The 27736-nt window shown below is 46.8% G+C and overlaps 1 protein-coding gene across 2 annotated transcripts in view; it reads right to left on the bottom strand.

Annotated features, from left to right (window-relative positions):
• Positions 1–27736, bottom strand: part of LOC139059304 (dopamine D2-like receptor) — a 461415-nt gene that overhangs the window by 353384 nt on the left and 80295 nt on the right. For both annotated transcript variants that reach the window (XM_070537507.1, XM_070537508.1), the window contains exon 2: positions 481–574. The gene's annotated coding sequence lies outside the window, so the exon portion shown is untranslated. The remainder of the gene's footprint in view (positions 1–480; positions 575–27736) is intronic.

Raw genomic sequence — 27736 nt, 5'->3', positions numbered from 1 at the left:
AAAAAATCGTAAGCACGTTAACTGCTGTGTGGGCGACCTTCCCCATAAGTTTCCAAGCTATTAGCTCAGCCACCATGTTGTTTGAACAGCAAATCAGCATGCGTCGTTTTCGACTTCGATATTGTCTTCACGAAGCTGCTTTTTCATCATCTTTTTTGGCTTGATCTAAATTCAAACGCTGTGATTAACTGAAAAGCTTTGATTTAGTCGCCTACGACGGGCATTGGGACACCGCTTATATGTATCCATCCACGCAACGTGTCGTGAATGAACGATGGGTTTCGCAGAAAACCCGACCTCAATCCCTCAGGGGTCGTCGTCGTTCTCCTATCGTCTCTACCGTCGATGTCACCCTAGTCGTATCAGATAACATTGTTAGCGCTGTTTAGGGAGGCACCTCAAGACTCCTGTGAGTCTCCCTCTGCAATGTTTGTGCGACATTTCTTCTGAGAAACAATATAAAAGCCAGTAGCAACATACCTGAAAGGGGTGGTGAAGACTTGTGTGTACTTGAGTGAAGGGGTAACCACTACGCCCCTGCCGATGCTTTTCTCCACTAGGCTGCTTCATATTCCTGCATGAGAAACATTCGCACAATAAGTTGTTTGCGAACACAATTGATGCAAACAAAACAAGCGATCAAACACGTCGATGGCAGCGGACCTTCATCGGTGTGTACTAAGTGTCATCTCCTCTCACGTACAGTGACACGATGTCTAGTCCGTAATGACAGCAGGCACTTCAGGGCTTACTGATAGAAACTAGTATGAGCAAAAGCAGCTGCATATTCGATTAAAGGCGACTGCCCGCCACTGCCAGGAGAACCAATATTGCTTCAAGCTGAAGCAGCTTGTCTGAAGAGAGGACTAATTGCGCCGATAGAGTATCATAATAAGTGCGTTTCTCAAGGCACCTGACCAGTAGTATAATATTTTCATCTAGCTTCTTTTATTTTTAGATCCGGGATGTAAATACCAGCAAAAAATCTGCTTAACAACTACTCTAAATGTACAAACAGTGCAGTCGATGAGCGCATCACAGTCCAGAGACCTCAGGAGAAGCGCCGAGCGGGTAACTTTTTATGCATTCCTGAATAATGCAAAAGAAGGGCGTAAACGAAGGGAGCAAAGATGCACAGGGTTACGAAGCGAATTCCGAGAGCCAGGATTCCGTCCTCCAACCACTTTACGCAGACCTGGCTCTGTCATGATCGTAAAGGCTCCTCACGCACCACATTACACAAAGGCTCGCGCTGCGTTCCACCTATTCAATGCAGCGCAGCGGAGAGGCTTAGACCACACACTTCGAAGATACTTGCGCTCGCAAGTAAGGGCACCAATCCTTCAGGGGCTCTGCAAGTGCATGTACTGCTCATGACGACTCGAGTCATCTGCACTAGAAGGCTATAGTTCGAGATTGTTAGGGATGCGACTGCTTCCCGTCGCCATCAATAGTTTTGAGTCCCATGCTTTGCCTTTTTTGCTGTCGTAGTAAGTCAATCGACTTCACTAATAGCTTTTCTTTCTACGCCTATTCCCCTTCCCCCTACGCCGAGTAGCAGCTTAGAACACTGATCCAGGCTGACTTCTCAGCTTTTCTCTCATAATAAGTACCTCATTCTCTCTCTCTCTCTCTCTCTCTCTCTCTCTCTCTCTCTCTCCAACCGTTGCTCAACGGCACAGGCGGACTCAGATGAGGGGACTTGCAACTCCCTTCCCAGTTCTGAGAAATGCCGGGTCTTCAGCGCTGGTAGCACTGAGTGTGCGGCGAGCCCACTTCTGTATGCTGTCTCTGTATGCTTTGATGAAGGCACCTCCCACCACTTCCCTCTAACCTCCCCCTCTTGCCGGAGGCTGCCCTCTACTGAATGGTCGATGCGGCATTTACGAAAAGGCCAAATATACAGTTCACGACGGTGTAATGAAAACGCGACAAATCATGCTTGCTTTCTGCTTCATTATGTTGTGACCTGAAGGACGCCAGAAGTTGAAAAGAGTATTGAAATACAAATCGTTTCAGATTTTTGCTTTCTTGCGCATGTTCCGTCGGGACCGGCAGCAACCGCCATGCACCCAGATCACTGCACGGAATAAACGTTGAAACCTACTGCGGCGTCTCCCAAGGGCACGATAGGGCACTGCAGACTCGTCCTACAGAAAAAAAAAGAAAACGCGCAATGCATCAGCGGTCGGTGCGCACATAACGCTACGAAGCGATAGGTCGTCGGTGTGCGCTGGAGGCCTCGCTCAGAGGAGCGGGCAACGACTTGGGTGGGGCCGACGCATCTCTGCCTTTCACGGCAGGCACTTGAAGGGGAAGACGTCGAACATCGAGCGGAATAAGACCACGAGAGTGTGGCGGCCTTTTCAACGCCCCATTCCGCTCCCTCTACGCGCGCGCGCGCGCGCGCGATTTCTGAGTCGAAGACTCGAATGCTGATCAAAGAAACGCTAAGCGCGCACCAGCGTCTCGAAAAGGAAAATGTTGAGAAACACGGCCGGGCTGGAACGCTAGCACTGTGAAAGAAACCAGAGGTCGAAACACGCTTCGAGGACGAGGAAAGAGAGGAACGGAGGGAGGACGGGGAGGATGACTGAAAAGAAAGAAAACGGCGTACGAAAACAGCTAGCACTGCGGGCCAAAATCAATCTTCGTCGTCTGCGGCAAGAGACTCCGCATTTTCGCAAAGTTTTGCTATCGTGCTACTCTCCGAGTGCATTCGCTCTTGGAGAGAGAACGATGAACACGAGACGCGTACAGACTGGAAAAGTCGTTCGGCTCGCGTGAGGGAAAAGAAGCAGGGAGTACGAGATGCGAGAAATAGGCCGCGCCTTCAGCCTATAGCGCGCCGAGCACAGCGTTTCTTCTGGGGTCGCAAATATAATCTCAATGCCGTGCACCTCGCACAGACAAGTGTTTGCTCGCCGTCGTTGGACAAATGTTTGTTCAAAACCGAGGAGGTCGAGCGACGTCGGAAGGCCTGGAGGCGAGTTCGACCAAAAACGCCACGACCGATATATTTCGCAGTCGTTTCTGCAAAGTTTCGTGCCGCCTGGTCTTCATCGATTCTCGCCGCTCGCTCGAGAACGAGCGAGGTACGGGGCGGAGTGCAGGTCTCGAACAAGATGCTCGAGAATGCCTACTTTGCGTCATCATTTCAGGTCCGAGCACCTTTACACCGCTTACCCCAAAGAGAGGGTGACGGCACTGGAAAGAGCGTTAGCGCTTGAACGGGGATTGTTCACGACACCAAAGAATGTAAAAGTAAATGTCATATTTTGGTAGGCAATGAACTCACTCTTACTCATGTGCACTAGAACTCGTCGGTATACACTCACGTCGCTCTATTCAAGCTCACCAATACCCACTAGCGTTCACATTCGTTTCCATTCACAGTTACCGGCACCCATTTACGCTCATGCACTCGCGTCCACTCTCATTCACTGGCACTCACTCACATATAGTGACGTCCACTCACACTAGGCTACACTAACTCACGTTGATGCTTACGTCCGTTAAAACTCGCCGTCAATTAATTTTGTTCGTACTCGCGTTAACTGTATCCCGCCCCTGGTTCACACTCACGTCCCCTCAAACTCACGGGCACTCACTGCTGCTCGTAAGCACGTCCACTCACACCTTTCTGCAATCGCGCGCTACTGCACGCCTGTTAAAAGGACGTGAAGCGTGTAACACGTCAGTGTGCTACTGAGCATGTGTGCTGACCAATGCGCCGGAAGGCAAATCTTGCTTATAGGTTCCACTACTTCAACCCACGCTTTCATTAATGACGAGAAGCGGGAGTTCTAATAGGAGTGCCAAAATTCGTGCGTGCAACTTTTGAGGACAGGCACCGGTCATGGGCTAACGCTAAACAGCTTCCTATGGAGCTTAACCTACGAAGCTTACATAGTCGAGTATACTTAGCCCGGTCTCCTTTCCCCTTTCTCCAAATAATCTTCGAGCTTTGGTTTAAACATCTAATTCTATTGCAGTCATTATTTCAGAGGCTGCTATAGCGGGATATAGCCCTGAATGACATATCAATCTTAATTCAGTCCTTTACATTTTTGGCCTTTTGATGCGCGTAAGCGGCACCACGTCAGCATTATTACATGACTGGGCAAGGTGAACGGTATACATAGATAGAACAAGATACAACGTACAGAAACGGTAAACATTACCTGTCCAGAATCATTGCCCTTCTTAGTCTGATAAAAGTAATTTTGCGGGCTACATGGGGCCTTTCGGAGGACAAACATGGTTTGTCCTTCTCGTACGAATAATCTGTGACGCCTCTTCGCATACGGAGTGCAGCATCAACCTGCATCAGCAGTGCTTACACGCCGCCTACTGCTTAGCTTGCGATGGTACCCCAACTAAGAAAATTGTTGCGCTAAGCGACGCAGAAAGTGCAAAGACGTCGACGGGCGAACCTCGCCTTGGTCCGGCGAGAGAGACGCCAGCGTGAAGAAGAATGCCTTTGCGCATTCGCTGCGCACGCTGTGAACTCGGCCACTCGCATTCCTGGAGCTGAGCGCCTCGCAGCACAACAGCTAGCTGCCCGACACACTACGAAGGCCGACCGAAATGCTCGTGTCTTCGCCGAAGCGACTCGGCAGCAGGACGCCGCGCGCCAAGCAAAGCTGCAACACGGTCACCGACGTGCAAATCGTGCGCTTTTCGCTGCATACGTAAGTTCAGGAAGCAGACAATGAACAGCTCCTGTGAAGACACGTTTCACTTTCGTGTTCCGCCGAGTGATATGAAAGAGGTAACGACCATACATTTATTTATTGCGATAGCAATTATACGGACACTCCAGGCGCATTTCTGCCATCGCCGTCGCCGTCGCCGTGATGTTCTGTATGAGCGGAAACCTGTGTGGGTGAGCCGGCAAACGCGGTTCAATCTCGCGTGCGCGAGCGAGGAACGCGGCCAGGAGAGAGAGAGAGAAGGAGATTCTTGATGATGGGAAGGAAAGGTTGGGGTAAAGTGCAGCGCAGTAACTGTCTCTCAGCAGAGGACACCTCAACCGCGCTGCACAGGGGGTAGGGAATGAAAGTAGAGGCGAGAATATCCAGGCAAGTCCAGGATGCGTGCCCCCGACTGTGGCGCGCGAGGCAAGGGGGTTCAGACGAGGGAGGAGGGGCGTTCTTCTGCAGCGGCTGCCTGAGTTTCCCGAGTTCCCCGATGTTTACCCGATTCCAGTTTCGAGGCAGCTTTCGAAGTGCCTGACAAAATGCACTGTCATTCCAGTTACTTTAGTGCTTCAGTACATGAAAGTGCGTTTTCTTAAAAAAAAAAAACGCGTACGCGGTACAGCAGTGTAGTTTGACTGCAAATTTGACGGCGCATATCTCGAAAGCAGTGCCATTCTCAGACTTCGTTCGAAGAGGACATTCCTTGCAAACTGTCTAGCTATATTTCGTAGATTTATGTGCCGTAAAGTTAATCATTTGAAAAGTAATTGGTGTAATTGTGTTACCTTCTCAATTAAGCATTTTTTTATTACTAGTAGGTGTAATGGCCGCCCCATCGAGTAACTTAGCTTAGGGATTAAAATTATGTAATCTGCCAAAGGCAACTAAAAATAATAGCGCAGCTAAAAAATATACAAAAGCGTGCACCTACACAGGCTATCTACATGCATCGTATACCTACAAGTCGCAGAGCTCATGGGCCCCAATCAATGGCAGACACTACAACATCTATTCACAGCCGCTTGTCCAGACCATAAGAATTGTAATTTCGCGTGGAGGACAAACGTAGACTCCGCACGTAAAAAGAAGAAAAGAGAAGAACAAGGTTCTAGATTACCACGTTCTTTAAGCATCCTAGTCAGAGCATGTCGAACCGGGATCTGCGTGCGAGATAAGTTACGTACAGGAGGCTTCGAGAAACGTTCGAGCATTGCTGACCACCACCAGCCTCGTACAGAGGACGCGGCATCTCCCGGTCACGTAAGCTGCCACGGCAAGCAGTGCAGGCAGCGATGCGAGCTAATTCCAGCCCCGTCCAGCCTCGTCCAATGGCGGTGTACACGCAAGCCGCAGGGTCTCTCGGCCGACGGCCTGTTCCGTCTAAGGAGTCCACGCAATGAGCTTCCAGCACAGCGCGAGCGCGTTTGTTACTTTCTTTTTTTTTTGCCGTCATCCTCTGGCTCGCTAAGGCCAGCCCACGCCTAAACCTCGGTAATCCGCATCTCCTAATCCCATGATCCCCGTAATGACCGCGCAGTGGTATACCGCGCGCATTTCACGGTGGCCACGCGCCTAAGGAGAAAAATGGCAGATGCGAAGACCTCGTTAGCTTTTTCCCTCGTCTTCAGGAGGCACAGCCAATGTGCGCAGAAAAAAAGGAAAACAGGCACGAAGCCCCTTTTCCACCTCGCGTTCGGCCAGCCGGTATAAGAGGATTGCGTGCAAACGCTATGCCACGTCAATAGCGGTCCACGCGGACTCAGCGCGAAGTCAAATTGAGTTCTTCGGCAACAAGGGAGCTTCCTGTCTTCGCTCTTACGTTGGCCAATCATCTCTGTCTGTAAACCAACGCCCGCGTTTGCTTTTTATTCCCAGCCTGTTGTCAGTACCGTTGTACGCTGTTCAGGACGTAAGCCAAAGTGCACCTCGCATTCTGTTATGCTCTTGCTCTGCGTTTATACCCGTCCTGCCTACTCTTCATTTCTATGTAAACTTTCACTTTTTGTGTAAATGTGTTTTTTTTCCTCAATGTTGCTTAAGGATATATGTGTGATATACATGTAGAATTGTGGAGGAGCACAGTAAGGGCCGAACAGCGTTCTGGAGTTTGCTCAATTGTATAAGATTTCAAGGCTCAACGCACTATGCTAAGGCAGAGAATCCCCGCACAGGCGTTTCATGGAAGCCAGACGCAAGCATCGCACAGCCTTTCACTGCATCTGGCGGTTTCTCTCGACATCGGGAGCGTGCGTTATACGCGGAATTCTCGAGAACCGCCAACCAAAAAGCCTTAGCCGTTTGCTCTGCGTTCCAATGCATGGTCTAACTCCTCTCGCAGTTGTATGTATTTATGCGGGTTGCTTTTTTTCTGCCTGCAGTGCATACCTTCTATTTCAGGCTGTTGACTATTGTGCCCCTTCCTATAATACAGTTGCCTTTCTGTCGTCAATCAATTGGTAAAATCTTGTATCATCGTCATCGTCGTCGTCGTCGTCGTCGTCGTTGTTGCTGCTGTTGTGGTAACACAAAAAGCCTCCACTTGGCCTCAGACACTGATACTGGTTCGCTTCCCTTTTAATGATAAGTACATATTTTAGACCTATTGATGTCGCGATAAGCAGTAGCTCATCAGTAAAAGCTACGCAAAAGTTTGTTTGCTTGTTCAAGTTTGTAAACGAAAACAGTGACGGCGCATGAGAGACTGAGACAAAAGTAGACACAATTACTGGTTTTTATTGAAATATGTGTTTTAGTTTGCTTCATCTCTCTAAAAAGTAACTGCATCTTTTGATATAACGGGTGCCCAGAAAGGCAGCGGTACATTTCTTAGAAGAACATTTATGTTCGTCTCACGATAAGAGCTTCCGCATGTAAACTTCAAGCTCCAGCAGCTTTAGCCATTGACAACCATGCTTCTGGAGAAAAAAAAAAGAACGACAGTGTAGAGCTAAAACAAAAGTAAAAGAAATCTGTCCATATAAATCTCCCGAATTTACCTTTTACTTGCAGAAGCCGCAAGCCTTACATCATTGGGCGGGGCGGATGCCAAACGACCTTACTGTCGCTCTTCGTCTGTTAACCTTCAAAAATAACTCAGACATGCATGACCGACAAAAGCAAGTGCCCGGACGTGATATTATGAGCTAAAGTTTTGCTCACCAAGCAAACTAGCCATTGAGTCTTACTAGTTAACGTCAGGAATGACTGCCGCTCAGGCAACCTGAGGCTTTTCAGCCTGTCTGCCCAAACACTAAAGCTTGTCGGTGGAAGCAATGCAATGCGCGTTTGGAACGCTTTGCGGAGCCGCCAGATAACACACATGGCATTTATCGGGAAATGGCGTACGCTCCTCCGCTTCAGTCGTAATGTACAGCAGCGTGCGTTACCGGCAGCGTATGGCAGGCCATTCAACGAGTCAAGGACGCTCGTTAAAGCACGATGTACCCGCCGCGGCCATGGCATTGCGTTGCTGAGGGCGCGGGTTCGATTCTGGTCGTGGGGGCCGCATTTCACTGGGGGCGAGACGTAAGAAACCCTCGTGTACTTACATTTAGGTGCACGTTACAGAATCCCAGAGGGTAAATAATTTCTTTTTCTATATGTTACCGTCAAGGCTTGTACGTTAGAGTAGAGGGTCATAATTACAAAACGAAAATTGGAAACAACCTAGTGATAGTTTAATAAACATGACACAATTGACATACTCGCATTAAAAAAAACAGAGCGGAAAGAAACAACTTAATAAAAGAATAGAAGAACTAGAAGCGTAGCAGTACAAACGCCATGATGGAAATTAATCCGCACTTCCGCACTATACGGCGTGCCTCATACAGGCATACGGTGGTTTTGGCGCGTAAAGCCCCAGTGTTAATCACATAAGCTCGACATGTACAGAGCACTGCATTCTCCGCTTCATTTATTTTGGCTGGAGCATCACTGCAGTGCTTTCTGCAGTTGGGCGTGGGAACGATTTATCCTTGCGGAACGTGTCGTAGTCAGGCTAGGAAAGCAAGCGTCACGTCCACGTTAATCATCTCTTGTTATTGTTTTTTTTTTAACGGTAGTAAGCGGACGCAGAAATGCGGGAAAGCGTTAATATAGGCACCGCTCGCTTCGGGCCACTGGGCAAACTTTACGTTGCGCTACAGTACTGCTCGACGCGAGATTAGCGCCACGTCACGGATGATATACGAGCTCACGTTTCACGTTATTGGGTGAGCTTTTCAATTTCCTATATTAGCCTTAGCGTGTAATCTTGTAGTTCGGGCGCGTAACCATCTGCGAACTTTGACTAAAACGAGCCGATAGTGCATACCATTACGCCCGTCACGACGTTCCATTCTCTTGTTCTTTATCGGGTTCCGGAGAGAGGCCCTCCGTTTAGAGCAGTAAAATATGACTACTGCTTACTTTCATAGTCGGAAGAAACTTGTCGGTAGTGGTGCTATGCTTTTAGTTGTATTAGTTGAATTATTGAAGCTAACTAACAAAATAAGCAAATAGAGAAAGTGAGTGAGAAAACAGCCACAATCAAAACTCCATTTATCTTTGCTCCGACGTATACTTACTGCTTATTAAAATAAACACTACTGACGTTTCGACGAGCAAATTACAAAGCCTAAACAATTAGGTACAGCCAGTGTACAACGCCCCATTAAATTACAAAGTGTAATGGGAACTACAATTTGCAGAGATCGCCACTAATTCGGTGATACGCACGTCATGTGAGTCTAATATACTTAATGAAGTGGCAGAGTTCATAGAGACGCTTTTTCTGCGCATTTAAGCAATTCACTTGAGGATTCTCTGTGAGCGCGCCAATATTGAATACGCGAAAACGCATTAATAATAATAATAACAACAACAACAACAACTAAGAAATGTACTGGAAATTTACGATGGAGGCCGTATAAGGTCTTAAATTACTGTATGCTGGGCCGGGTAACAAACACTTCGGCGAAGTGACAGCACAACCAAAGTATGGTTTTTCTGTGTAATATGGTTGTTGTTATGTATTTATTTATTCATTTATTTATTTATTTATCCCGCTTTGCACATTAAGTGAATAGGTTCGTTCGTGTTACACTATCCTCTCCCTGTACCTTCCCTCCCCCCTTCCCTTCCCCTCCTACTCATCAGCTTAACCGCCACATGCGGACCACCATTCAGGTGTCAGCGCATGTAGCTGGACAGTTACAACGCGGTGAGCAATCATTTACTAACTTCCTATTTAATCGCTTTATTTAAAATGAACGACTAACTACCGTTGCTGCTCATTATACTTAACATTTTTTTCACCAATTTCAACTCTTTCCGCAGAGTATCTCAGGGGAAAATTTTTCTTAGAGGAAAATTTTTGACTGGGCGGAGTTCGACGACTTTTTTTTTTCTTTTTTGAAGTCGTATCTACGCGGAGCGTTCCACTGCACTAAAAGTGTACACCCCACACAGGGTGCAAACGCTTGCCAGAGGGTTTGCACTATAAATATTTTACACGCAACGTGTACGGTGCAGTGTACATACACCTACAGAGAGCGAAGGACACAAGGAAAAGCAGGAAAGTTGATCTAGCGGACGTCCGCTTGGTTACTCAGAGCGGGGGATAGCGGATAAGAAATTAAAAGAGAAAAGGAGAAGGCCAAAAGAGAGGTAGTACGTTCGCTCAATAGTTGACTCAGGGTGTCTATAAACTTCATTTCAGGGCCCTTGATTTTAGAAAAGTTATTAGAGCACGACGGATGAGGGCAAGCGCACCAGGATCTTATAGCATCTATAAATGGTCGGCCGTCAAGGTGGTTGAGCGTGCTCCTAAAAGGCTGACGCTGGACGTGAAAAGTAGATGCAGTGAACGCTGAGGTGCTCGATGGCTTCCTCACAGTTACAGTAGTCGCATATAGTCGATCCATCACCCCTACAGCTGTGATTACCATCAAACCTTTACCGGTGTGACACTACACTACTGTGTCACTAAGGGCTGGGTGTAGCGTTTACAAACTCGTACTTCTTCCTCAAAGGAATGAGTAACTCCGCTATGCGTTACTTACACGTTGTGCGCAGCCGGAGTACACACACCTGTATGCGCACCTATAGGAGGTGTGTACAGCTTTTAGGCGCCAGATTCATCCAAATTGTGCACATAGTAATCGGCGCTTGCCGATACGAGGCAGACAGCGCTCAGACAACAGTCAACGCTGGAATTTCACGCAGCGGTCCGGTCGGAATCGTGTATGCATGGCTTCAACCACACGCGTACTCTAATGCGGCTATGATGGTGCCCACGGCAAGGACACCATGAGGGCGTGAGTGCTGTGATGGATGCTGAACTTTTCAAAGAAAGATACGCCCTTATCCCGGGGCGCATAAGGTGAATGAGACACGTAAGAAGACGCATGTTCTGTGCTCCGTGAGGTCCGGCGTAAGCGCGTTCTTAATTTGCGCTGCCAGAGTCGTCCGAAAGAAACGCCGCGCGCCCATTGTTCGTAAGTGCAGCGCAAGAACAAATCATAGAAGGATGTGATTGGGCATCTTGAGAGAGTTGTGCAGTCAAGGGCAGCTTATTCTCCTTCGAGGGCGGCTTCTGACATCTTGCATTCGTCAGACCTTGCCCGTTGACCAAGACAGAAAAAAGTGGCAAGCAAGAAAGGCGCGTTAAGAAGAGACCGCGCTAACAGCGCGTGAGTGTGCCACGACGAGCTCACAATGGCATGAATAATTCATTTTCATAAGCCCCTGCAGGGGCCAGCCAGTCATTGAGAGGCGCCCAGTCGCCGTCTCATTTAATTTTCCTTGCAATCAAAGGAGAGAGTGATCCACGTGCAAAAAAAAGAAAAGACGGATCACCACTAGCATTCCCGTTCGAACAATGGTATAGCCGCTGCGTTGAGCGTTCGCCGCATCGTGCAGACAGCTTTTGTCTCCCCCGATCCCCGCAGAGAATTGTCTATTCAGACAGCGGCACGGAATGTCCGAAATCGAAAAAAAGGACCGAGCAAACAAAATCGCACGCCAATGCTCTAACCAGTGGCGCTGACGGCAAACGAGATCAATGGCCCACGAACCAACCTTGAAAAAAAATAAAGATAAAAGAAGGCGCACAACCGTGGCTTTCCCACTTGTGTGACTTCTTATTCATACTTTTTTGTTGTTTGTTCCTAATAGGAGCTTGACTTATTGAGTCTGCTGGCCGGATAGGAGCCAAATAGGCAGCCCGGCACTGATGAATACAGCGCTTTATTTTTTTTTTTTAGATTTTCGAAATTCCTCAAGTTTCACGGCTCCTCTTTAGTGGTTCCAGACTCGCCCCCGCATTGTGGAACCGAGGTCACGCAAAAGGGTAAGAAAGGATAGAGAGGCCAAACTTTCTACTTTCTTTGCACCTCCACCACTTTAGGATTCACATCCCCTTTTTTCCCTCCCGACCGCATGCCACCCTTTTATACCGGCACTGACACTATCTGTATCTTCGGATCTTGTCTACCCATTCTTGTTTACTCCGTTGTGAGCCTTACGAGTTTTCTTTATTTCTATTCTCACATTCAGTTGCGTATACATTAGGACGTCTTCCCGCTGCTACGGTGATTGACGGGAAAGCGCAAAGACGGCTCGGGCAGAGAAAGGGAGAAAGCTGGATAACGGCGCGCTGTTCCACTCTGTGCAAGCAGGGTCGACATTCCCAAAATACGGGTGCTGACTCGCGTTCTTGCGCTTGTCCTCGCATTCGCAACCGGAGCTGCAGGGGCCTCAACAAAAGAGTCCGGGGCCGCTCAGAATCGCTGAAAAATGGCGGCACTCGGGAGGCCTGGTTTCGCTGCCGTTGAGAAAAATCCGCGGAATCTGAGCGCTTTGTTTCGACTTCCTCTTTCCTCTAGGGGGAAGGAAATTCACACTAGCGGGTGGTAGAGCGAGCGTCAGAAATGTCGCGCTTGAGGAGAAGAAGAAAAGCAGCAGAACGAAGCAAGAAGAAGAAGCATTGTACGCGAAAGGTTGTGAAATGTTGCATACGGGACTGAACCTCACGTCTCCCTTGTTCGTGCGAAATTTCACGAGCTCTGTTCTCGAAAACAAACACTTAGTGCATACAGTACTGAATGGAACTTTTCAAACGGCAAATGTGATGAGTGTGCGCACCGTGAAAGGGAAGATTTTTTTTTTTATTTTTCGGCTGGTTCGAGAAACAGGAACGCTTTCTAGATGCTTCTATTGTTTAACTTTGATAGACCCAATACTAAAATAAGAAGACACAATAATTGGCCCTTTTTGGCATTGCCCTCTTTTGTTGCAGTGGTAGTGCGTTTGTAATTAAAACAGACACTGTGTGTCTGAATAATGGAACGCAGGTGGCGGTGGGAGAGTACAGAGGAAAATTAATCACGGATGTTTAGACAGCAACACCCACTCCCTCCATACCTCGGGACAAATTTTTGGAGAGAAGTGAGTACACAGCCTGCGATACTCGCTTCACCTCAGCAGAGGAAGAAAGCGCTCGCTGCTGTGTCAATATTGGAATTTTCTTTTGATTGTAGCAGAACAGCGCTTTGGGATTTTCCGATTGCAAGGAACTCGAGCTACCATGAAGGAAGGAAGGAAAAAGTGGAAAAGGAAAGGCAGGGAGGTTAACCAGTTTAAATTAACCAGTTTGCTACCCTACACATGGGAGAGGGATGGGGCAATGAAAGATGGGGAAGGGGGAGGGAGAGAGAGAGCACATAGCACAGCACACACACATCGTCCGTTAGAGTCCATCAATCTGGCATGGTAGTACGTGATAAGACTGTCACAGCCGCCTGTCCAATCCGGTCTCTTTCAAAAACCGAAGTCCCTTCGTCGCCTTCACCTGCGATGTCTTCTGTCGGCGGCATGTGAAAATCTTGTCGAGGGACAATGGTCTAGTGTCAAGGTGCGCCATGAAACCATGGAATTCTTAAGGCCGCCTATACAGCTGCCTATATATAATACGAAGTATTTTATGGCTGACAATGAGATGAAGCATTCTTCAAGCAGGAGCACTTCATGCAATTGATAAAAGGTGTTTGCCAGAACCATTCAAAGCGAGTGGCATTGGAACGTCAGTTACTGCGAAAGCAATTGGATGTCACGAATTGGATCTTCTGTGTGTGCAATTTCTGTAACGGTATTATCATGTTATCATGCAGTAGTAGATGGCCTGCATCCTTATCGTTAGTGTCATCCTCACCATATAGCGAAGAGAAACGAAATCCCCTTCCCCCCCTTCCCACCCCCATATTGCATTAAGCGAAATGAGTCTGACGATGTTAAAGTATTTATTTATTTATTTATCTGAATAGCTACAGGGCCCTTAGGTAACTATATTTAACATAGTGTGCTGGGTGATTACGAAGCTGTGTACATTCGCAAGGAAGCAAGTCTTGAGAAGATCACAGTGTTTGCACTGTGCACTGTGACAGATTGCTGTTGGTGCGATAAATGAGTTCCGAGCCGGATGAATCACTGCAGTGTTTTAATTTTTTTTATATTACGATACATGCTCTTTATCTCTCTCTTTACCAATCTTCAATTGCAATTATTTGAAATTCTGAATAAACTATCTATTGAGTTACGATGTACCTGGCAGTTTGAAACCCAAAATACAGTAAAGTGGCCGAAGAAAGGATTACGCACATTCGCTCGGGAAAGTCGCATTTCTTTCCACGTGTAATTACAGCAGCTCCATTGCCTGCAGTGATCTATCGGGTTTGCTACTTCTGCTTTGATTTTGTTTTCTTGAACGCGCATGACGTGCTGTAAGGCACACGAGTGCGACCATAAAGCGAAGCTTCCTTGCAACCGTCGCACATACTTCCCTCAATGGGGTGCAATTTGCACTTTTCAATGCCGCAGAGGTTGAGCATTTCGGTATGCTGCGCAGAACCCTCAGACCTATTTTTCCTTCTAGCGCTGCTCACGTGTTCTAAAGAACGCTTGCAGTCTTGTGTGCATACTTAAGTTTGTTACATTTAGTTTCCTGAAGGCTGAGCTGGAAAGGCTTAGAATGCCTGAGAGCAAATCGAGTACCTCCATTGTGCAGCATCCAAGTGGAACTCTGGCGCATCCTTGCATTATTGATCTCTGCAGCTTTCCCATACGACATTTAAAACTAGCTATTTCAGATACTGCTCCCACTGTTTCTTTTTCTCGGCTCACTCATCCCATTAGCGTTTGTGCAACGGCGGCGAAGCGCTTGGCAAATCCACTTAATTCTCTTAGACGCAGGCACAAACCACAATCCGGAACCTCGGCAAAGGCGATGCTGTCGTTGCGTCCCGGCTTGCAGTGCACACATAGCGCACCCATTCGTTGCGGCAAGCCCCCCTCCCCTCCTGCCTCGCTTCCCCGTGCAAGCTTCCTGTTCCGGAGCGCTTCTATATACGGCGGCACCCAAAGCTGTAATATGGGAAGCGCGCAAATCGAGAGCTTTTCGTCCAAGCCCGGCTGGGTGCGGGCACGGTTGGGCGCCTCGCCGCCGCCCCGACGCTGTGACGCCACGGCGCCGACGTGCTTAGCGCTTCCTCGCCGGCACATCATGCTTGTTTTCCATTTGCGCCGCCGTTACCGGAACCGCCACCATGCACTGAAGCGCTGATGCGACGCAACCAGAATCCCCTCTCCCTCTCCCATTTGGCCTGTAGCCCTTTCCTCCCCATGTACGTCCTCCTCCGTGGTCTCCCTCGAGCGCGCCGGAAAACGTCCCGGGGCCCTAGAGTCTGGTCGCCCTCCCTCTTTCCGCCACGTTAGTCCTAGTGCGTTCGTCGCCGCACCTCGAATTCGGCGGCGGTTAGCAGACGGTTGGAAAACAAGAGCAGGAGCAGATGTTCTTGACCGCCTTTGCTGTCGAGACACGTCCTGCCTGAAATAAGCGCTCCGACTGCCGCCTACATTTTGAGAACCGAGAACAAGGCTTTCCAACTTGTCTTCAGTAGCCCGCGGGAGAACTTATGCAGCGGTATTAGAGATTCGTGTTTTTCCTCCGGGTATGTTTGCTCTAGTTTTACCGATCCCCACTTTCTACTGTCGTTCATGCAGTATAGAATAGCCAAATGTGTCATTTTGTCTTCTCCTACATAACGGAATAACCAAAATAAACCATTTTCCCCCAGCCCTCTTCTCTTTTTCGGCGCATTCATTGTTAAGAAAGCAACTTTCCGCTGCCAATTCTATCGCATTGCTAATTTCAGGCAGCTTTTGGTGTTCTTTCGCAACCGTGAAAAAAAGTATTGATGGTCCATTATACCTATCGGAATGTTCAGTCTTATAAAGGAAATACATACTTTCGTTTGTTACTCCGCATCTTTTTGTGGAGACTTGGTCTGTTCAGTGTGAAAATTGCATCACACTGTCCAGTACGCTCGGACAACACCATTTTAATTTTTTTAGGGCCGAAGGGGGTTTGAAACTCACGTTTTTCTTCCTCACTCAGCTACACGACATTTCAGATTGAGAAAAATCAACTATTGCGAAAGCGCATCGACGAGCATATAGTTTGGCTGTGCAAGGTTGTTGTGCGGAAACGGCTATCATTCTAAACTAATGAGCTCGACGTGCTATGAGGACAAGAATAAATGGATAAATCAAACATTAGGTAATGAGCGTCAGAAAAGGAAAGACGATGTTATTTCAAACGTGGGGTCTGTTGCTCAGAGTAAGGAGATTACAATCGCTTGCGCCATCAGAACAAGCTTTTTTTTTTCTGTCGTACAAATTGTTACATAAAGAGGTATTCGGATAAAGCACATATAGTCGCAGTCGCGTCTAAAAGCACAGAGCCACCAGTGCACAGGAGAATCGGTAATGCAAACACTCACTCCCCTTTACGAGGCAACACCATGCAGAAACTAAAAGAGAGCTGAGCATAAACACTTAATCAATAGACAGTTACCAGACGGAGCAGAAGTCAGTTACTTTCATGATGATAGCCTCACCAGGACATCAGCAAAATGTACGCGCTAACAGCAATGCCCCTATCGCAAGGACCTATCGTAGACTTTAAATAGTAGCGTTATTCTCAACAAAAAACTGTTTATGAGAGTTAAGGCAAGCAGAGCACTTGATATAACTTTCTTATGTATAAATGGTCTCCATCTCCTCAGTAAAAAAAAGACAAATGAATGTAGGTGTTTTTTTTTCGGAATTTATTGTTGAAGAAGGCCCTCGTAAAGTTACGGATGCAAAAGAAAAAGTGAGCAGGACGATTTCTCGTGGAAGTCCTCATATTACGTACTCACGCGGATGAGACGACGAACTGTTCACGCACGCAGAAATTTAGAAACTAAGCGCAGGTTCATTGCCTCTTTGTGAAAGACTTACCCGCAAAATATTGACGGACGCTTTGGAACACTCTGCAGCAAAGAAATTAAGTGCTTGCGGTAACATTCTCCAATTAGCTGCAAACAGCTGCGTACTCGGTGAACAGAAGGACAGGTGACATAATTGAAAATCATTTATTGAATTGCAGGATCGTACCAAGCGAGGCATGCTTGAAGCGTCCAGAGTGATCGCGCAGATAACAACGCGTTGAAAAGCGAACATCGATAATCTCCACAGTCAAGCAGGCGGTGTGCTCCAGGTCTCACTTTCGAACATTTGTGTCCTCGAGAAACTGATACGGGCGAGTACGCTCATGTCTGAGCCAATTAGTGCGCAGGTTAGAAATGTTCAAACTACTCAAAACTAGTGTTTTGCCTAACTCCACTTCCTAAACTTATCTTAAATATCATCCACTCGCATTTACTCTGTAATCCCATCCCCCGGCGTCCTATCTCCACATGGCAGCTGCCACTTTCGGCTCTACCACACGTTACCGGGCTCTTATGGGTGCCGCTCAAGTTTCTTTCTTGTTAGCCTTCAAGTTTACGACACTTATTGCTGCATTGTTGCACTGGTGAGGCACCTTAATTTGCAATCGTATAACTAAGCCGCCGTTCGTTAAGACGGCTCATCCTATACGCACCAAACAATTGTTACTAAAGAAAACAATACTCGCGATCCGGGCCGCCTATTATTACTGGCCTTAAATGAATCTGCTTCACCAAAACTTCAAGTAGATGGCTGCCAATCACGAACTCTTGTTTGGTCACCAGACTATTGAAGGTTACCACACTGTTTGCGTAATATATTAAAATGTACCCTTAGAACATTCTGGTTTCGGTCGTCTGCTATAAATCTGTTCCCGCCAGGGCTCGGGCCAATCTTGGCCAGCACGACCAAAGTCGTCATCACTCAATAATTTTTCATAGCTTTGGAGCGCATCTGCTTACCGATTTCACATCTACATATGCCAAAGCCTACCTTACGATCAATCGCATGCAAGTGAAAACATTACACATGAATATCTTCTTGCCGTGGATGCAACTGAATCTATCTGTAAATCTGTTCAATAAAACTGAAAACGCCCACATGGTCCACTTAGGGCTCAGAAACCCAGTTGTCTATTTCTGGCACCCGATGCTCTTCGTAAAGCCTGCCCCTCTATGTTGATCGTCCCAACAAAATATTTTCGCTAATCCGTTAAAGAACAATTCTCGGCATCGCGATGGACACCTTGGCATCACCATGCTTTTCGTCAAGAGAGAGTGACAACATTCCAATACGAACATGGTCCTAATTACCGAAGCGAATTTTCATCAGACGCCTCCATACAATCTGTGTGACGACAATTTCCAGCTTGCCAAGAATTGGCGACAGTGGACGCCGTCTGCCACGTTGTTGTGCACAAAAACAACCATCGGGATGGTCAAATTTGTGAAGACAGCTGCTGCGCAGACTGTAAAACTCCCTCGTGGCAGGCCCTCTTAAGTGCCTCATTTGATAACTGAAAATCACCTGCGACTGAGTGCCCGATAAGCGAACGAATGCTAATGTAGAGGCAGGAGCGCGTTTGAGGAAAGGCGGCTCCATAATTTATAAGAAAACGCGTTCAAGCTCACTCGAAAGCCTCAGTGCGCACGGGATGGAGGGTCCTTTCGTGCGTGCCATTAACAAAACGCTCCTTCCTTCTTTATTTCTTACCCTAACCAAGCTGTTAACGATGCCTTATTTGTCCAAATTGTGTTCAACTGAAATCTTCTTAAAGCGTCCGCACCGACGTTTTTTGTTCTCATTCGCTCAGCTCGCGCGCAACGTTGGTTTGGACGCGACGCAAACTGGCGCAGTTTGAAACTTTTGTTCCCACATTTCGCAAAGAACTGCATCCAATTTCGCCGACGTTCTATATCTGTTTCTATTCGCGAAGACTGAATTCAATCTTCGGCAGAAACAGCACTCGAGACTAACATGCAATTGTACACTGTGATAGTGAAAAGAAAAAGAAGACAGAAATTTACCTTTACATTGCGTCGGTAAGGTTTTACGGGTCTTTGCCTCAGCACACAGACATCTCTGGCACTCAGACGACCTGCTTGATTATGCCAAAACTGCTACAACCGAACACGCCTACTAGATCCGCTTGAAGGGAGCACATTGACATAGTTGTCCGTGTAGCTATTTGAGAATGTTAAAACTTCGGCTGTTGAAAATTATAAAATTATGAAACAGACTTCACTCTATGTTTTATTCCAGTATACCACTGATCACACAAGAAAAAAAAAAAGCCGATTCCAGGCGAATTATCATGCTATGACACCGAATAAGTAAATTCTTGAGAAATCTAGCGATTGAACTAAACTCCTTTTAGTGAGAACAGCACATAGCATAGAAGGACGATATTTCAAATCACGGATAGCAAAAAAGCTCGAGGGGTAGATTCAAGCATCAATGGAACTGTCCTACATTGCTTTTCCAACTTTATGGCAAATGAATAAGCAGAAATGCATAGTTATGCTTAACGACAAGATAAAATGACGCTAATGGAAACTTAAATGAAAGGTCTGGCACTCGGATGCTGCTTCAGGAGGAAACGAGGACGTATGAGATTGCAATTTCCCATCGAGTGCACTGCACTTGCACTATATTGCTCTACTTGCACTACCAGTACTAAATTAGTGATGCTATTTTTCATAAGAAAAAAAAATACCTTCGTGGCATGACACACGTCTTTATTGATTTATTGATTTATTTATTTATAACAAACTGGTAATGTTGGCGACAAGTGCACTATAAAACCTGCCCCTCCTAAGCCTTAAAGTTTTCTATGAAAGGAATAGCACGATAATAGAAGTGATAATGAAAGTTTACATCTATTTAACAGTTCTTTGCCATCCACGGAGTGCTCACTTATAGTTAAATGAAAAGCGCTAAAGAACACAGGTGCTGCTCCAAGGTTTAAGCATGTTTAGTAGTTCGAAGCGTAATTCATGGCGTTTAACTCGAGCACCGAAGTGGCCCTGAAGGATGCGAAGTTGTTGTGCGAGCTCATTTAGCTGACGCATGCCCTCCCGAGAAATTACTTGCGAGAGACACCGGCGATCTTCACCACACAATCTAAACAATTTCTCTCAATATCTACGTTAGGTATTTCCGCTGAGTTCGCTTGTTTGATGTTACCATTCGGGCGGCTCAATGAATATGGCATTCTGTCTCTGAGCACGAGGTCAAGGGTTCGATTCTTTGACCGCATTCCTAGGATGACAGAATGTAAAAACGCTTGTGAGCATGCTTTGGGTGCACTTTAAATAACTTTCGCGCTGGTTAAAGTTATTCCAAAGCCGTTCACTATGAAAACCTTTGTAACCCCGCTGTCAAGCTTCACAACGTTGAGGCCAATAATTCAAAATTGTTTCATGTTGTTATACTACCCATAATCATTTCATAATCTGATTTTCAGGTTTGCATACTTGACTACACAGCTGATGCGCCCATCTGAGCACAAAATTGTGTTATAAGCTTAGCAGGACGGCATTCATCAGTACTTTAGGCTGATGCTCTACTCTAAAATGTTTGCGTGTTTCAACAAAGTGTTGGGAGTTCTTGCGTAAATGACCATACTTGAATGTAGAAATCGTCACTTACAGCGCATACATAGACGGAGGACAAAAAAGGACGACGTAGACAAGCGACAAGCGTTTCAGGGTATATACGTTCGTTTCTGAAAATAAAAATCAGTTGGAACAGCGCTTGTCTACGTCGTCCTTTGTTGTCCTCCGTCTATGTATGCGCTGTAAGTGACGATTTATACCATGGAATACCAACTAGCCCGTACTCAAACCTTGCTTGAATGTAGAGTTGTGGAGAGACCTCTCCATTGTGAGATATTATTCTTACAAGGCGTGAGACGTTTATTTAGAAGGGTCGGCGCTAGAGCACTAGATATATTGCGATGCCACCAGACTAAAAGCAGTCCTCGTCTTCCTTCTCTTCCACCGTTCCTTCCCTTAGTCTTCATGTGTACAAACGCGCCGTTACACTGCTTCTCGCGCAGCTGACAAAGCCGGCTAGGCGAGTCAGGCGACCTCGTGCTGAGTACACGGCTTGAGCCTGGCAACATGTGTCACTTGAGTCAGGGCAGAATGTCAGCCGCTGGCAGTGAGACGCGCTGTGGTATTATAGTTCTCCTCGCTAAGACGGTCGAGTGTCACAAAAGGGCTATCATAGTCTGCCAAAATTTTTTTCCGCAGACCACGCTTCCGTACCGCAGTGCACAACCAGACCAAGTTACCAGCGGAATAGGTAAGGTGGCTCTCCGTGCGTAGACAAGCGAGCCTACGAGCCTTTTCGGCATGGCGGACTGCCTCAGCTATATAATCTTCGTCAGTTGTCGACAAAGCGAGGATGGTGTCTAGAGTAGAGGTAGGAGGGCGTGCACACAGCAGAAAGAATGTGCTGTAACAAGTCATCTCGTGCCTCGCAGTGTTGACAGCGTATGCGTCATATGCGAAAGAATATCACGCCAATTCCTACGGTCCGACGGGACGTACATGGCAAACATATTGGTAAGCGCACTCTCTGTAAGCCCATTGGTTTGGGGATGGTACGGCGTCGAATTTCAGATCGTAGAAGCGCACAAGCGTAGTAGTTCTTCCACAACGTCTGCGGTGGACTGGCGCCCTTGGTCGCTGATTATCATTGGATGCGGCCCATGCTGGAGGATGATGGAGTGAAGCAAGAAAAAAGAGGCCGCAAAAATATGAAGGATTGAACAGGCAATGCAAAAATGGAGCCCCAAGTTCAAAATGTAGTCGGTGATGTGCTCCAGTTCAAGCAAGTCACGCGTGACTAAGAGACTAGAGATCCAAGTGACGGGTGCAAGTGCTTTGAAAAACAAAATGCCCAGGCTTAGCTTGGTTAAGCCAAGAATGCGTTGCATATTGCGCGAGTTGGGGCCCAGCTTTTCCTCCGGCTGTCGTGACATTACGTCACGTGGTTGCGCTAAAGGTCAATGGTGGCTGCCTGGCCGCGTGCAAGGGCTGAACTGAGTGATTGCAATATGCAAAGCATAAAAGAACCACGACGTTGTCAAAACACTCGGCGTCACATTGCTCTGCACAATGTGGAAAACATATCTCTTTAAAATTGGATGGCAGGTGCTGTTTGTATTGGTCCGACGGTGCTATAGAAGTCTGACTCGGACGACATCCAATCTTATTTCACTTTGTTTTCTTTCAAAGCAAAAACAATTCCCAGCTTGCCGATCAATCATGCTCACTGTATCCTTGAAACCAATGTGTACGCTGTGAAACACGAATGCGCAAGACAGAACAAAGAAACCGATAGGTGACGACTTCCAAGAAAAAGGCCGCTGACTAGAACGATTCAAAGTTTCATGCCCAGCCAAACACAATTACACTATCCCCACCTTACAACTGAAACTTATCCTCTGAGGTAAATGGAACAAGTTGAAGCAAGCATGATCACCCTTTAACAAAAATGTACGAATAAAAATATATTCAAAAAGCACCATGATCGAGAGCACGAAACAATATGGCTTTTTAATCAACGTCGTAGTAGGCTATCTTGTGCAATACGGCCTCTATAAGATCAGCTATATCAGCCAGATGGTGAAGCACAGAACATCGAAAAGTTCATTTACGCGCATCAAAGTGTGACAACACTGAGAAGAAAAAGTGCATAGCTGTATTGTGCCCAAGTTAAGGTAAGACCACACATCTGATTAAATTACAGAAGTCGAAAACGCAGCAGAGGTCAACGCACAGATACCTCATTCGTCGTAATAACAACAAGTGAACAATCTTTCTAAATCATGCGTCCAGATTGAAGCGATATGTTCGAGGAGAAACACAAACACAAAGAGGTAATATTACGGGGCTGTGGACTGCGAATAAGTACGCAGTATACTTAGGCCATAAGGTTTTGTGGAAAACACGTGCATTAGGAAGATAAGCTGAGTAGTCCGCACTAGCCACAAGGTTTCTGAAAAGTAATGCACCAGACAGAAATAAGAAATAGTGGTTGGCTTCCTCCCTTGTGCGCGCGCGCACACACACACACACACACACACACACACACACACACACACACACACACACACACACACACACACACACACACACACACACACACACACACGCACGCACGCACGCACGCACGCACACGCACGCACACGCACGCGCACACGCACGCACACACGCACGCACACGCACGCACACGCACGCACGCACGCACATCCGCCGATCTTGTTATGTGCCAGTTTACCCCAGGGGTTAATTGTTGAAAATGGAGGCACATGTTATCGGTGAAACTTTAACCATAAGTACTTCTGGTAGGCTACCCTACCTGAGGGGCAGGGGCAGAGGGATAAAAAGAGAACGGGAGCGTCGGCCACAACAAGTGAACAATCTTTCTAAGTCATGCGTCCAGTTTGAAGCGATATGTTCGAGGAGAAACACAAACACAAAGAGGTAATATTACGGGGCTGTTGACTACGAATAAGTACGCGGTATACTTAGGCCATAAGGTTTTGTGGAAAACACGTGCATTGGGAAGATAAACCTAATGCACGTGGAGATTGAGATAGAAAGAGAGACAAGCCCAAGCAAACCGCGAACGCTATAGAGCAGTAACGGGCGGCGTTCCTAAAAACCCGTGGATCGCAGGAACATGAGAGAGAGAGAGAGAGAGAGAGAGACAAATCTGCGTAATCATACTTGACGTCCTCAGCCAATAACTGAAAAGTTGGGTAATTAAACGTAACTAATTAGTAATTTACTGGGAGAAAAAAAATGCCTGAGTTACTATAGGCCAGTACGAATAGTATGCGTTCGGTTCAATTCCCTTCCGACGCTCCTTTCATTTTTTAAAATCTTGGCTCAAGTTACGTGGGACACCCTGTATAATTGCAACATTGATGGAGGACTTCCCATCGAGAAACTCGAGAGCATCCACAATTTCGGCCAAACGCTTTGTACGAGACTTGAGGCTTACTCCGATTGGGTCGGATCGATCCGCGTAGACTGAGGTTTACGTGGTTTGAGAGACTCGCAGGAGAGATTCCCAGTGTCGATTTTTTTTTTTTTGAGCACAGCAATGAAACGCTAAATTTTAGCTTGAATGCGTCTGGCCTTTCTGAGGTCATAAAGTGATTTTGTTTCTTTTTATCGTCGCTCCGCTCGCAGGCGAATTGCACAATGGCGTTTTATTGTCCCCTCATAGCTCGTGTATTTCACCCACGACCGAAATGAACGCATATCAACCTGCATGGCGTTGGCGATCTGAATTTCCAGCGTGGACGAAACACGCCTTCACGGTATGCGTTTTCCTTAGGTGATATAAACACGGACCAATGAATTGTTCGGTAATTGGAAATTTGATGAAGCCGATGTGGCTACACCCATTACTTTCAGGTAGACAGAAATGCGGACGCTTGCGTGGGTTCCTATATCTGCGAACAAGTGGACGCTGTCAGTGAGACATCTCAAGAGCAAAGCTAAGTCTAAACAGGTGCTGCATGTCTGGCAGGGCAGAACCGTGTGACTGCCAGGAAAATTACTGGTCACTGGCATAGGAAACTAGGTTTATTCCTTAAAAATTTACCTTGCTGCTTCCGCAAAGCGAATGACAAGCATTAAAGGATCTAACAACAATCAATTCCCTAGAAGTCGTACCTAAAACGTCACTTAGTCTCTGTCTGTCAAAACTACGAGTAATTCATGGAGAAAGGTAAGCGCCCAATTGAGAAAACGTAAGCTTGCGTTTGCTCAACTAGAAAGCAACAGACATATTGATTACTGTCATGAAGCTCCACTGGATGAAGTGCATAGGTCAGTTCACAACGTATGTTGGTGACACGTTTGCTAACATTAATACAAGCCGATGACAAAGTTTACAGCCTGAGAACCAGACGTGTTTCTGTAGGTACGGTTCACAGAAAACAAGACAGTGTAATTGGCTGGTGAAAACGTATTCGCGAAAATCAGAAATACGGGACTTCAGCCCACGGGCATTTCATTTCAAATTGGACGCTTCCTTGACTTCCTTGAACGGCTGAGGCAGTAGAATCATTGTCTTTGCTTTTCGAGGTTCGCAAGAACCGGACCTGCAGGATGTCCAGCCCTTGCAGTGCACCCAGAGCAGATGACGTCTGCGTGTCATTTATGAGCACGCGAATGAGATTCATTTGAGGCATTATGATTTCGATTACTTGCTTGTCTTGACCTTGCACGCCATCTGTGCCATCATTGCTGCGTCGGTAGTCCACTGCGGGTCGTCGTTCTTGTGCAGGGCGCAATGCGGGAAGCGCAGACTATGGATTTGCAGTAGACGTAGTCGCTGCATCACCAGACACCGTGTCGTCAGCGCAGGTGACCGGTTTGGGAGCACCAGCTCTTAGAAGTAGCGTCTTTGTTAGGACGGGATCGGTATTCTTAGTTGACTAAGACCGTCTGTGGTGGGCACAATGTCACACTTTGGCGGATGCCTCTTTGTGCGTTGAGTTATCTCTTAGTATTTGTTTGAGGACTTTCAGCTCTGTCTCGGGCAGTCTTTGGATGAGGCTTCACGGGGACCAAAACAATTGCCACACCTAAGGTCAGTCACATGGCATACATCAGAACTTTGCAGCTCAGAGAATGTTAGGCACACGGTCAAATTTTCGCAGATACCACGGACATAAACGATGTTCAAACAATTGCGGTACTGAAGAGATCTCGGAACGAATGGTGGCACTGGATGGTGAAAAAAATCCAACTTTCCCGTGTGACGGTAAGCTTCCCCCCTTTGCAGGTTATGTACGCAGAGCATGGTTCGACGAAGTTGAATAATTGCTGCACTGACCAAAATAAGCAGGTCCTTGTCGTGGATTGACTCATCTACGTCATAAGTCACACCTATGGCAGTATCATTATCCTGCACTATTATGTTGCGGACATGGATTGTGACCAGTACTGTGCTCAATATATTCAACGCTGCTCTGTTTTTGACATTGATTGCGATAATAGTCTTACAGGTGTTGAATCTCACATCTTCAATTTCACTCGGGACAAGCGCCTCCAGTGATACAGGTATGACTTGCCTGTTTAGCCGATTCAGGTCGTCGGTCGGCGTCTGTGGAAGGAAAAGGATGGTATGGGCCGTGTCAGTGTTCTTTGCCATCGCCGTCCCCCTTGTTGAAGACGAGTAAGCATTGACGATTCTCCACTTTCCTGGTTGTCTTACAACTGTCAAGTAGTCACCATCTCCGTCATCCGGCACATCTTGTTCTGTAGCAGAGTCGTACAGCAGGGTGTCCTGGCTGCTTCTGTCGCTCATGAGGTGGTTCCGCTTCCATGGAACGCTTGACACTGTGACGTCTGTCCCATACGAACGCCTAGCTGACTCGACTTCCATCGCCGATGGTCTTGGGAGCGGTGCCTCCCGCAAACATGCAAAAATGCTCGTAACATGGGAGAAGTAGAAAACGAGGTTCCACACAAGCGCCACTTCTTCATCGTCTCCTCTTGTGCAACAAAAATTAATATGACAAACCAACGCGAGCCTTAAGCTACCTGCAGAACCGCGAGTCAATTGATTATGGAAGCTCAGGAGCACTTCACCTCGAACATCCCAGGTCTCCCGCTGGTATGGCCTCCTTTTTCGCATACAGATATGGTTTTCATGTTTTTCTTTTCCTGCTCTGTCAAGCAGCTGGCTGTGCCCTCTGCAGCGTTACATCATTTTACACGCTATTTAGGCTGATGTCGGATTCCGGCATTAATTATTGGCTGCCTAAGTTTTCATTTGTTTACTCCTCGCCCTCGAATTACTTGTATTTGCTCAGACGTGCACTGCTTACTTCGTAGGCAGCGCTATAGTCCATTTAAGAAAATGCGCTGGTCTAACCTCGATGCTCTTGCTAGCATAGAGGTTCCTTAATAATGGGATTTTATGGTTCAGGTGTCGATTCCCGGCGACTCTCTGGGAAAAACTGGCTGCAAGGCAGGGATGCATAACGATCGGTAAAATTTAATGACAGAAATACGTACGTAATTAGTAACTGATAAGGTCAAGCCAGACGGCAACCAGCTGGCTCTAAATATAGCAACACGACTTGATTCTTACAATTAAACTAAGGCTGTCAAATCCGCGCACGTATTGCAACTTCACCCCTGCTTGAAACTTGGCTTAAAGCAGGTGAAATTACTGAGCTGGAGGCAACAGCTTAAAACCGATTTAAAATATGCGAGCACAAGCTGCTGCTTGCAAATGAAGCAAATTTTCGAGTATTGGACAAGAACTTAAAGTAAACATGAAAAGGTAATTATGAACAGTTCATTGCAGACTCATGAACTTTTGTTTGATATGTTTTATTCTCTTGGGCACTGTGATTTGTTATGCAGCTATTATCTGCCTTCTCAACAAATTTTTATGAAATGCCCCGTGGCATTAGGCACGTGAGGCGATTCGAGAAAAGAAACTGTTTAAATAGGAAAACAAGCAAGATGGCACATCCGAGCTCTGAATTACAGCGTGCCTAATGTTGGCTCTTAGTCATCGCTTTTTTCTTGGATTTAATTCCTGCGTTCCCCACGCAGGTACGTAAGCCACACGTGTCGTTGCATAATGTTTGCGCGTTTTTAATGCGGAAGCATTTTATGTGGCGAAGTCTTCCCGTGAACTTCTTGTAAAAATGTGAAGCAGGACAGGCTGCGCTG

Source organism: Dermacentor albipictus, chromosome 4 (assembly GCF_038994185.2).
Source record: "Dermacentor albipictus isolate Rhodes 1998 colony chromosome 4, USDA_Dalb.pri_finalv2, whole genome shotgun sequence".
Lineage (NCBI taxonomy): Eukaryota > Metazoa > Arthropoda > Arachnida > Ixodida > Ixodidae > Dermacentor > Dermacentor albipictus.
Note: the sequence above shows the minus strand (reverse complement) of the source record. Positions and strands in the feature narration are given on the sequence as shown.